Source organism: Poecilia latipinna, unplaced genomic scaffold, assembly GCF_001443285.1.
Source record: "Poecilia latipinna isolate Pla-1442-1.1 unplaced genomic scaffold, P_latipinna-1.0 Scaffold23, whole genome shotgun sequence".
In the NCBI taxonomy this organism is placed as follows: Eukaryota; Metazoa; Chordata; class Actinopteri; order Cyprinodontiformes; family Poeciliidae; genus Poecilia; species Poecilia latipinna.
Window position 1 is genome coordinate 516,501 of NW_015112639.1, and position 11,297 is coordinate 527,797.

Below are 11,297 nucleotides of genomic sequence, written 5' to 3' on the forward strand. Positions count from 1 at the left end.
CAGACAGGGGCTCCCTGAGGCCACAGCAGGCTTCAGCTTTAGTTAAGTGCAGTCTAAACTGGCCAGAGCACAGCTAATGCATGACGAATGACAAGGTTCACTACAGTGTACATGCTGACTACTGTCAACACAGTTGCAGCATTGCCACTGTGGTGCTAGTGTGACTGTAATTTTTGTATTTAGTTTGAAGAAGCACAATAGGACTCAGCAGTCTGAGATTACAGGGGGATTCTGCCATGGAACCACATAAAGTGAACAATGACTGCAAGTTGGTGTTTATAAACAAGCAGATCTGGTTTACGCGACCGCCACTCACTGTTACATTCGAAAGACGATTTTTGCTTTTTGTAGAATTGTGTTCACCTTCCTTGTAATAAAGCTAATTTGAGTAAATTAAAACCTTTCCAAAGAATCCGATACAACCGTCATGTTGCGGAAACGCAACATATGAGGTGGAATAATTCACTTTAACCAAGAAAAAAATCTAGTGAAACAGATCTACGTAGATGATTCTGGAAACTAATATCTGCCAAGAGACAGAAGAAAAAAGTAACGGCGAAAGCACAACAAATTCTGATTAAAATCCTAAAACATGCTTCCAAATGCATAAAGTAGGAAAAAAAAGCAAGAGAGGAAATATGTAATGTATGTAATTTATGTTTTAAACATTTAAAAACCCCCCCCAAAAAAAAAAAAAAAAAAAAAAAAAAAAACGAAACAGAAGTAAAACCGTTGTTAATTACTTCAGAAGATATTAAGGTGTGCTTTGTGAGAATATGTCCAGTAGGGAATTTGTTCTGCAGCTTCATAAAAGGTAACATATGAAACTGAAATCATTTTTTTTTCTAAATCTCCTTTACAATTCATTCCTTAGTGGTTAAGGTCAGGGAGACATATAATATGGAGGCTTTGTCAGAGAGACGTTGTGAACGTCAGCATTGTCCCGTTGAAAGACCCATTCATCAACATGCAGACAAAGGCCCTCAATCAAGAGAGAAGCCTGCTGCAACATCTTCAGATAGCCAGCTGCAGTTTGATGACCCCAGACAACCAGAAGCTTCATTGTTTCACTGAAGGACAAAAACCTCCCAGATCCTGATGGATCCTCCTCCTCTGTCTCCTGTCGAGTCTTCTTTCAGAATCATGGATTTTCTTGTCAATGAATAATACTTTCATACCTCTCCCTAATATCCCATGTTTTTTGCAGAGTTGAAGTGGTTTTTGGTTTGGAAGGACACGGGGGGGGAGAGGCAGTAACAATTTACAATGGTTCCAATGTGAATTTTTCAAAATTAAATCCACTTTTTCCCTCGTTTTACCGAACCCGTTAAACCCTTTTTAAACTTTTTTTTTAAGGCTACCAATCTGCTGGGTATCTGAATGGCCACATAAACCCATTCAGTCACACACACAAGTGCATGCAAAATCCCCTCCTCAAGTGCATTTCCTCTCACAAGCACACACACCTACCCCCAGTGTCTTGTCCTTCCTGTCTTCTTCCCTTTTCTCTTTCATTCTCCCCTTCTCTCCTTGCATTTGTTGGAGATTGTTTGAACTCTCTGGCTCACTAAGATGGTGCTAAAACAGAATATAAATTAGCCTCCTCCATCTCCCCCAGATCTGTCTTAATGCTGCGGCTGCTTATGCACCCCAACCCCACCGTCAAACTAACCACCAACCCCTCCCCATGCATAAATAATAAAACAATACAAAAGGAGGAGAGGCCCGCTGTCGAGGCACACATGAAAGAAGTGCCGAAGTCGGAGACAGAATGACAGAATCCCAAACTTCCTCAGAGAGCACGAGCCGGGTGTGGTGGGAGGCTGGGATGGGGCACAATGAAATAAAGCAAGTGCACATGTTTATGTATGTAGAGTGCATGTGTGTTTGCATCTCCACACTGTTTGTTCTCTGCGTCTTGCTCTTCCTTGGAAATATTTTTTTTTACTGCTTTTTTCGTCTGTTTGTCTTTGTTTTCCTCTGACTTTGCTGAACTGTGTTGAGTATCAAGTGTCAAGCATATCAGGTCACTCTCTCTGTGCGCCCCCTTTTTAACATAAAGCTGCAGATCTGTAATGAATTAAGAGAAATCATCAGTGAAAGCAACATGTTTATCTGTCTTATTTATCAATGATGCTTTTCATGATGCTCAAGGACAAAATCTCAAGGTGAAACGTTGAAGAAGAGTGTGTTGTCTTGAAGTGCCATCATCTATGAATTGGGGCTCTGCAGTGCTAGCAAGAGTGCTTACATTTCTAATTTCTTTATCTGAAACGCAAACACAAGAAGTTCAAGTACTGGAAAAAATCTAAACATTCTGGAAAAAAAATGCCTGATCAAATGATCATCTGCGTCAAGGATGGAGAACAGATAATAACAACTAAGTCAGACGTCACTGAATGAGCTTTCAAAAAAACCTCCCGTCACGTATCCCATTGTCTACATCCGTCTGATTGTTTGGTGAAGACGACAGCGGTACACCTTCAGTCCAGGACTGAGTCAAATGAGTAAGACAATAAAAATGCCTGCAGTACGATGAGCAGGAATCACAGAAGCAGTGCAGGAATTCTTTAAAAATAATCCATTCCTACAGAGTAGATAAGACTTTTCTAGATCTTCAGTTAGGAAAAAAATGGTATTTTCATACTGCACCACATTTACAATCTACAAGGCCATCATTTTTTTGTTCTGCAAAAACTGAACAAATTCCTAGGACAGTACTTGGTAACAAGGCTTCCACCAATATGTATAAATACAAACGTACATTTCAGTACCTTTTCCCAATTTAGATGGTGAGAATTTTATTCAATGCCTTTGAGCATGGAGTGCTTTGATGCAATGGCTGTTTTTAAGGAATTTTTATAGTTTCAGAAAAATGAGGGACATTGATTAGTTCACACAACTTCACTTCACACAACTTTGAGTAAAGCAGACTTGATACGCACAACACAACCATACAGGCAAGCCTATGGACAAATCTTTTTAGCGTCGAAACCTTAACATTAATTCCATAGCCTTAAGATGACTGTAATTTGTACGTTTTTCATTACCTCTCCATCCTCTCCACCCTCATTGCTCTCATATCTCCAATTCATTTAAGTCTGGATATGTGTTAAAGGGGATTTTGTTTTCCCAAGACATCAATCTGCATGAAGTACATGCCATCACTGGTTAAAAAAGGGAAACATTTTGCTTAGTGATGCTGTACTTTTCCCATGTTTTAGCACTTATTCGTTTATATTTTGTATGCAGAAAATAGGAGAAAAAAGTGGATTTTGTACGATACATCCCCTGTAAGGACTTAAGGTGAAACCATGAAGCACAGTGGGGTTTTTTCTGGTTCATTCTGTCTGATCCATCATTTTTACCACATTTAGATCTAAAACATTTGAGCTATAGAGCCCTTGTAATGAATACATCTTAACCTGTGATTTAGATGTCAATAAAATTACTAAACTCATGAAATGTTAACTTTTTTCGGGTTTCCTTGTATAAAAAATGTTAAAGTACACGTACGAAGTAATTGCCCCAAATATCAACCCTGAGGTGAGACAGGGATATATTAAACCTGTATTCAAGTTAGAAAAGAAAAAAAAAAAAGATCATTTTGCCAAAGCCAGTGAATAACTGTCAGTATTTCTCATTAGGAGCAATGATGAAGGTGCAAACGCCGTCCCAGTCAAATCTCTTTTACTACCTCTTCTGGACAGGCAGCTTAATGTGTCGTTATTTAGAATTAATGTAATTCACTGAGAGATCCGAGGTCCATTGTACCTTAGATGTGTATTCTCGTGTCTGGTCCCCTGAACAATGCTCTGTCATTTTAACAGAAGCTAATATGATTAAAGCACTCCGACAATAGATGGTGTAATTCATTTCATCATTAGGGATTGTGGACAGGGCCATGGGAGACGAGGGGGTAGATTACTGAGGCTGAATGCTAATTTGGGCTCAGTGGAGAAGGCCGACAGCCAAATGGACTTCAGATGAAAAGTATCATTTAGAGTCGAGTTGTCGGGAAAAGAAACCAAATTTCTGAAAGTGATCCATCACGCTATTTGAGGCAAGGGTGGAAATTCATCAATCATGAGATAGGAGGGAATTTATGAAGTGTAATAATTGCAATAATCCCCAGTGCGCTCCTGGTTAGGTTTGGATGAGGTGTCCAGTTCAATGGGAGATGATGCCAGGGTACAGAAGGATCAGTGTTTCTATTTCTAAAATACTCTATTTGCAGACAGTTTTGCTCTATTGCTGTGCTTAGAAACAGGACATTGGACCTTTAGCCTCTACTGAAGGTCTGGTTCTCATTAGCATCTAAGCAGAGCTAGACAGTGTCATCTGACAAGTCTTTCATCTTCAGGGAATGCCTGGCACTCTCTGCAAACACCCAGTCACTGGAGGGATACCACTTCACATGTTTGCCTATAAAGTTACATGCCTATTAGGCCACCGCAGAAGAAGTGTGTAACATCTACCGTCTGGACGATTATGAATAAGCCTCAAATAATATCAAATTTTGCAGCCCACACCAAGAAATTGGGTGTCAGCATGAGAACAAAAGTAAGCTTCAGCATGGTTGGCAAGTTAGGACCCAAATATGACAGAAATGCAACATAGGTGGAAACTTGCTGGTGCTGCATGCACTTTCTTAGCTGTAAAGTCCGTTTCTTTTTCAAATGGTGAATGTCAGACCCTGAAGGATTAAGTCTGCTGAACATTTTGTACATTTCTGTGTATTTTGTTCCAAAGTGCTTTAAAAAGGTTAAACTTATTCCTCAAACAGTGTTTGACTGCGTGGAAGCTAAAACGGTAAGACTTCTCTGATATATTTTGCAACATGACAGTGATCCCATGTAGAGTGGACTACATATAGGATGTAAAAAGTATGCCCAACCCTGTTGATTTGTGTCAGGGTATTTTTGTGATATAAAGTACATAGATTATACATTTCAAACATACTTAGAGTTTAATTCAACTGCAAAATAATTTGTGGGGAAAATATAAAAATATAACATGTTGCTGTAACCTAGTTGCATAGGTATGACAACTAAAACTTTAGATTTATTTTCAGCCTCCAGGCTGGTAGAGTTCACACCTGCCAACATTTATAGGACATTTGATGAACCTGAAAGAAACTCGACACTTGTGAGCCCAAGCATACATCTAAATGCTCAAAAGAATAAATTCACCTTAACAAATGTAATGTTTTGTAATGGCCTACTGAGAGTCCTGAGCTAAATCTGACAGAGAATCACCTGAAGAGAGTTTCAGACAAGAGATGCTGCCACAATCTGAAAAACTGTGAGGAACTCTCGACAAGAATTCTACTAAAAGTGAATGAATGTTAAAATTGAATATCAATCATCTATTTTTCTTTTTTCTTTCTTTATTTTTTAAATCTAGGTTAAATCTGCAACAAGTCAGTTTTAAATGGTACAGAACACTATAAATTTAGGTCAACAGTCAAAATCATAATGTAAAAAAAGAATCTTTTACACCACTTGTATCATTTAAAAACAGGTAAACATAACAGAGTTACTTAAGACTTACATTAGAAGAAAACTGAAGAGCTGAAAAAAGAAATCATGGTCATTATGGTGATGCCAATGTTGATAGTAAAAAAAAAAAAAAAAAATCAAAAGACTCCCAAAAAATATTTAGAGATGGTAAACAAGTGCAGAAAAATTTCTCTCTAGATCATAAGTCTGCAGAACATGTGGGGAAACAATGGTATTGGGAACAGACAAATCCTCCACTTTTATCTCAAAGACGGTCGTGTCTATTAATAACTTTTATGTCTTCAGACATTATTGCACACCATTGCAACACCCAGGGTGATTTTTAATTGCCAGTGGCAATACATTTCTTTCAAGCTCTTAAGATTATCATATAACTTATCTACGGTGTTGGAAAGTTGCAGAAAAGTTTGTGTAATCTTTTGAAGTCCACATGTCTTGCAATGCTTCAATTTTGTGTCCTTCGCATGTTACCAGTCCTCACAGTTCAATACAAACTGTTCTCAAGAAATGTATCGTTTTTTTTTTTTTTTTGCATATAAATATAAAAGGAGAAGGGACCTTGACCTGGCAGAGTTTTGGTATTATGAATCTGCAATATACCAATCAGGCATAACATTATGACCTAGAAAACAGCCTGTTGTTAATCCAAACAAGTTTCACCTGGTGAGTTACTGAGAAAACTAACTTTTCAATAAAATACTGATTCATGGAGTTTGATAATATTATTGCTTAACAATATTATCAAATCTGCACACGCAATCTGCCACAGACTGAAAGGTTTATGATTTATGGAAACCAAACTGACTCATTAAAAATGACCATGTAACAAAGCAAAGTTTTGTAATAAAAGTCAGTTTATAAAAGTTGTATGTCGTACTTTATGTATTTACTGAAAAGGGAGTATTTATTGTTGCTGTATGTAAAACGAGGAAAAATCTGTTTTATATTCAGTCTGCAATGATAAATGCATCTCAGCAGGATGCATAAGCCCTGTCCTGGCATCCAGGCCCTGTGGTCTACTCTGCCACCCATCTCTCCCAAGACCAACTCTCATCCCTGCCCTACCTTTCTCTCCTTCCTTAAACCTCCACCCACTTCTTCCACCCACCCACCCCTCACATCTTTTCTTTGCTCCCCTCCTTACACCCTCAATTGGCTGTGGAAGATGGCTTCAGTGAGTCATCTTGGGACTGAGATCAAAGGCAAATTACAGCTGACGTCTATGCAAAATGTAATATGGAAACCCTCAAGCTACATCCTCACTATTGATTTTTCTCTTTTCTCTTCCATCCTCAGCTTGCCTGACTGTATCCCTTTCTCCTTCATTTCTCTGCTCGTTTTTATCCAAGCACAATGATATTCAGTGTGAAAATTGAAGTAAAAAGGCCCCAAACTCTTTTTCCAAAAAAAGCAGAAGCTGGAAAAAAGCGGGGGAGCAAGAGAACGATTTGTCCCCAGTTATGCCTGTTTGCATTTAACGTCCATTTTGTGATGTAAGTAGTCCTGTTACTTGTGTGGAGCGCCACTTAAGGCGAGGGTTCGGTGTCAAAGGGGGAGGAGTTGCAATATGTTACACCCAGGCTTTTCTCAAATTAAATAAACTCGACAGGCTGCGTCCCTCACAGCCAGTAGAGCCATATTTATTAAATATCTGGTTTTGGGGTTAAGATGTAACTGCGAGGCTAAATGGAGTTCTTCAACAGATTACTTGTTCTCTGAAGTCGCCGAGGCCCTGCAGGAAATTGAAATGAATTGAAGACATTTTCTGTGTAAAAAGGAGCCTGTGACTTTTTCTCTTCACTGCGAATTTGTTTAATAGTGCTGGAGTCATCTATTTCTGACCCGTCAACTTATTCTCTGACAGAGCAGCCATTTCAAATGGAAACACACACATAGGCAAACCCACTTCCACCTTAGCAGGATTCAGATCATAACTGAGCAATGTCTTCAATTTTGTTTCATAAAGACTGGGTACCAAACAATGAGTTGGAAACAAGAAACTGATTACATACTTTACCATCACTTACATTATTTAAATACTATCTTTATGTCCTGGAGTACTGAGCCTTCACCAAGGGCTCAAAGACATGCAGAATTTGAATAAATGCTATAAACTGAACAAAGGTAGGGAAGTGCACAGAATGAAACTTCAAAAATAAAAACCCAAAAGAGAAAATTTACATTTAAAATCATAATAGTAATAATAATAAACAGTGGCATAAGCTGCATTCTAGTTCTTTTCTAAAGCGTCATTGATATTAGAGAAATGTTTCATCTGGATATTAGAGGGCCTTTTACCTTGATGATGTAGATCACTCCATTTCAGGCCTCAGGGCGTAGCTGTACCCAAAGCTTAGAGAATTATATATTATTAAAGGAACAATTCAAACAACGTTGTTTTTTTAATTGACACTTGGTTCCTTGATTCCTGTCTTTCCATATGTTGCGGCCAATTCGATATCCATGTTACCATTAAGAAGTCAAATCCTCACAAGTTGCAATGATCAAGCCAAGGAAATGACAAGGTGAAGTGAGGAAAAGTGGCCACAGAAAAAGAGAAGGTTTGTTGCTGGTAAAGTGCTATGGAGAGGGATAAGGGGGAGGGGACTGTGTCGAAACCGAGAATGAGAGATCAACAACGCCATAAATAACCTTGAGAGACATCACCTATCCTCCCGCAAGCAGCAGCTTGTCAGGGAAATGAATGGGTTGTCACTGTTGTCTTTGTGCCCATGGCTGAGGGCACTGAAGCTGGCAAAGCTGCACTCAGACGAACAGGAAAAAAGGCTTTCTTTCCCTTTCTAATGTCTGAGCACCTACGGTACTGAAGCTACAACTAACAAACACACAAACCTTCACACGCACAGTTCACAAACACTCTTTGAAAGCATGCATTCACTCCAGTAACATTGAAATGCCAAAGTAAGGAGGTGAGGAGCAGGGATGGAGGAAACGTCATACCAGCTCACCACGCACACTCCTCTCAAGCACTGGTTTCTATTTCAACTCCAAATGCATTGATCTGCTAAATTACTGAACTATCTCTGTCTTAATCAACACATGCCACAAAGTGTGTTTTTTGAGGACAGATAAATCAACCCTGGTATATAAGGTTTTTTTTTTTTTTTTTGGCAAATTACAAATACAATCGTTCTCAAAATCGTCTTTACGCATAAAAAGTGTCCTTAATAAAAAAAAAATAATAATAATAATTAAATCTATCAGTACAAATAAATGTATGATTTCCACTTTACTTTTCAAATTCTTCCCAAAAAGAGGAAAGGAAAACAGAATCCAGGTATCTGGATTCTATCTGGCACTGTTGATTGGTGTTTTTAGATACGTTTTTAGTATAACGGGGCCGTACTATAGAAAAAATGTTGAGATATCACCATGGTAATGAGCATTTAAATCTGTCTATCCGCAAAAATAACCGTGACAGTTTTGTTCTCTTCCACTGGCTGCCCCAGTAGGTGTCAGTGTATGATGTGACACATTACACTCCAATGAAATTTCTTAGAACTTCATAGATAATATGTTATTTTTATAGCACTTTTCTATGTACTCAAAGGTGCTTTACAAGTGTAAAACCACATAAAATCAAACAATGAAAATGAGCAGTTTTAAACATGAATGCAAACCTAAGAAAATGTGATTGACTAAAGTACATTATTTAAGCAGTAGTCTTTACCATTAGGCCAGAGATATTTTTAAATTATTTGATAAATCATATATTTACTTGCAAAACCGAACTATCGAGTAATTTAAAAACAACGAATCATTGAAAAATATTTACAATAAATAAAACATGATTTAAAAATGAACAAAAATGTTACATGAACTACCTGTAAGCAAACAAAGAGCATCTTTGTTTCAGTTTGCATTAGAAACAGCAAAAACTATCATTTAGAAACCATTAAGCTTTTGTGCTGCTACTTGCTTTCTATTGGACTTTTTCTTGAAGCATTTTGGATTTCTTACTCAAAGACGCTTGATCTCTGTAGGTCCAAGGCAAATTTAAATGTATGGCTTATGCCTTCATTACTCAAATATTTTGCCTCATGTAGACACAGCTACACAGCCATAAAAGCAAGGAAAACACACATTGCACACACACACACAAAGGCACACACGTTGCATGCACGGGTAATGTGATTTAACCTGCTTTGGCGAGCTCTGACGGGTACTCGACATGATTAAGAGCCAATATATTGCTGCATAAAGCCCAGCTAAAGATGTCTTTTTTTCCGAGCCGCTCTTATTTGCCTGCTCTTTAAGTCCCTCTTTGCATCCTCCTCTACGTGTCTTTTAAGCTCTTCTGAGGCTTCTCCGAGGGAGAACGTTACACACATCATTTTGAATCGCTCACTCAGAGGCAGAAGCGTATCAAATGTCAGTGAAATCAGGAGCGCTCTGGTAATCAGGTGTTTTTAAGGTCCTTTCTGAGAGCCAAAATGCTGAAAAGTTTAGCATGGGTTCATCTCTTCATGGGGGGGTTTTCTTTTTAAGTAAGTACCCCCCTTTCCATTTCCGTTAAGACCAGTCATTATGTGCTTGGAATCAGCTTGCTGCAGATGCTAAAGAAGTTTTTAGGCAGCCAGGTGAGAGATTTTGTGAAAAAGTGGCAGAGGTGTGGTTCACCCGCAAGCTTCTTGACCCCCCCCCACTGTTTACATCTAAGTATGTGTGTCAGCAGAAAGTATTCCTGTCAACATGAAGCACAAACCCGCTTCACGTTCAGTCCTCTTAAGAGCTGCTGAGCTGTTCAGTATCCAAAACTTTCCCTCCAATCGCATCCCCTCCTTTCCTGCCGCCCCATTTGTCATTGCTTTCTTTCTCTCCGCCTCAACTTCTCTCCCTCTCTTTTCCATGTTGTCCCGCTGGCAGCTCGCGGTGAGGCAGGCATCATCTCGTATACATGGCGTGGTGCGTGATGTGGGACCACAGTAATGCAAGCATCTGCTCGCAGGGCTTTTGTGTTCAAAAGATTCAATTAAAAAATAATTACCAAAAGATTAGTGGTAGTCCGGTACGACTGTACTGTTTGAATAGATGTTTCCTTTTCATCTGCTGTAATAATAGGATGCTTTTTAATTAAAGAAAAGAAGAGGAAGCAGATGAAGAAAGAGAGGAGGAAGAAAAGGGAGAAAGGCGGACCCGCCTCAGTACACCCTGTCTGAAGACAAAGTTTGTTTGATGTGCAGCAAAATTCAATATTTTTTTTTTGATCTAACAAATTAATTTTCACCCCAACTCCCTAGCCCTTCCTGTCCTTTCCTTTTCTCCCTCTTTTACTGGAGGAGATAAAGACAATTTAATTTAGATACAAATGCTGTGAAGAGCAGAGTGCGCACACAGTTACACACACTCTCAGCTGGTCAAGCCTGATTTAAATCCACTACTGGTAACTCAACGGCAGCCCAACTGTGAGGTCGAGAAAAACGCGGGCCTTATAACAACACTGATGGGCAGCACAGGGATGAACGGGCATTAAAGCCAAGTACGTCATTGTATTATTGTCTGAATAATTGAACATGTATGTTTTTTAATTTGTGCTTTAAGTGTGGTAGCAAAAAAAGTAGTCGATTATAGTAGAATCTTCTACTTGTGATGTGTGTAATGTTTAGAATGGCCTGTTTCCATTTACTAATTTATGACAAGAATACCTGTCGATTAAAATAAACTCTTGTCTTAATGCAAAAAGGTGGTGCCATAAAGTTTAGGGCTTCAAACTTTTGAAGAAGGTCATTTGGACCTGTCTGTGGTGTTCTTTAG